Genomic DNA, 2,177 nt, shown 5'->3' on the forward strand with positions numbered 1-2,177 from the left:
CAGTCGATTGGCTGGAAACGCCTGCTTAGAAGCCCTTAAATACAAGCTGCAATCAGATCGACAACAGGTTTAGGATTTGAGGACCTTACCAAATCAGGTCAGCTCTTGGTCAAACTGATCACTCAAACCTGCTAGAGAAGCAATGGGTTCTAAGAACAGCAAAGGAGTATGCAAGAACTGCAAGAGCAGCTACAATTATAAACAAAAAAAGCGTAATCGTCAAAATCGCACACTTGTCAATGCTTATAAAATGAGTACAGAAATGGGTGGTTTTCAACCCGGTGATATTAACTTAACTTATGAATGCTGTGATGGTTCTGGAACCGTTGATCCTATGGGAGGAGTCTGCTATGTAGATTATGGATATGGTCTGGGAGGCTGTGTAGATGTAACTGGTCTGGGAGGCTATAATTATTTGGGAGGCATGGATTTTACTGGAGGCCTAAATGGTTTAGGAGGCTGTGGAGACTTTACTGTTCTGGGAGGCTGTACAGACTTCAGCGGTCTGGGTGGCTTTGATTTCTCTGGAGGCTGCAATGATTTTGGAGGCTTCGGTGATATGGGAGGCTTTGACTTTGGTTTTTAACAAAATGTATCAAACAAGCTTAGCTTTGATTTAAAATGATCTACTGACACTTGCTACTCATGCCATTTAGTACATTTATTTATTTGAAAATATCTTGAATTAAGTTAATTTTTCACAGCCCATTGAAATAAACATCATTGCATGTCATTACATTGATTTCAATAAGAAAACAATTTTCTGATGAAGAAAAATATATAATAAAAATAAAATAGTTTGTAAGTAAATTTTTAAGACAGGTAATGTAAGAATGTTAAAATATTTATACTTGAGAACAAGGCAAAACAGTATTTTTCAGTGCATTTGGAGGCATTTAATTGTAAACGGAATATTTTTTGTCTCAAGTGCATAAATGGATTTGGAGACGCCGCAGCGCTCCGGACAGCTTTCCGATCCAGTGAAAAACATCATTCAACACAAAGCCAACAGCACTGCAATCAACAATAATCATCAGGACATCTTTAGTGCCATTATGGATATTAAACATCATCAAGACAATGTTATCTGTGCAATCAAATACAGTTCCAGCCAAAAGACCAACGTCAACGGAATAATTTAATTAAATGAGGAAATACTTTAACCGGTGTCTGATTTTAAATATAGATTGAGTGTGAAAGAACTAATCTAAATAATAATAATAATAATACATTGAGGTAAGCTGGTTGTTGTTGTTGTTATTTTTTAAAAGTTTTGTAAGGTAAGCGTTTCTCAAAAATGAAGACCTGAAAACACGTCTGACAACATTTGTGAGCCTCTTTCTGAAGGTTTGATGATGTGCCATGAGACAAATGTCTAGTGCTTTGCCTTTGACTCAGATTCTCACTTTGTTAAGAGGTTTTGAAGTCACTGTGTTGAAAACTGATGACAGATTGTAAAGATTCAGTCACGTTAGACTTTGCACTCTATTCACCTCCATCCATGTGACTTCTGGGCAAAGAAAACAAACTCAAAGCTGCCGGGAAAGTGAAGTGGTTTAAGAAAAATGGAAATTCTTCTCATTCTTTTTTAAATTGTGTTCTTACAAGTTATGTTTATGTTGCAGTACATATTGTTGAAATATACCGTGCATGTTATAAAAGCCAAAGAAGGGAGTAAACAGGGAACGAGTGTATGATATTACCACTATGTCTTCTGATTTTGATTTGTGGGGTGATTAAAAATGTGAAATTTGATGTGCTTACTATATGCTTAGTAGAGATATACGAGTTAAAACAATCATAAAGAAGTTAACATGTAACCTTGTTATTTTTATTCATTTCTTGACATAATTGTTTGGTTTTTAACTTTGGTAGTTGACTCCTGCTAATAAAACATTCATGAAGTGATTAGTGGCGTCTTGGATGGGATGCCATCTCCAATTTAAGTCAGATAGTTCTTTCTATGACCTTGTTATTACTGTCAAAGCAGTAACTAAATCAGCATACTATCATCTCAAAAACATTGCAAGAATTAGATGTTTTGTTTCCATTCAAGACTTGGAGAAACTTGTTCATGCCTTTATCACCAGCAGGGTGGACTATTGTAATGGTCTCCTCACCGGCCTTCCCAAGAAGACCATTAGACAGCTGCAGCTCATCCAGAACGCTGCTACCAG

Source organism: Sinocyclocheilus rhinocerous, unplaced genomic scaffold, assembly GCF_001515625.1.
Source record: "Sinocyclocheilus rhinocerous isolate Xijiao unplaced genomic scaffold, SAMN03320098_v1.1 scaffold1372, whole genome shotgun sequence".
In the NCBI taxonomy this organism is placed as follows: domain Eukaryota; kingdom Metazoa; phylum Chordata; class Actinopteri; order Cypriniformes; family Cyprinidae; genus Sinocyclocheilus; species Sinocyclocheilus rhinocerous.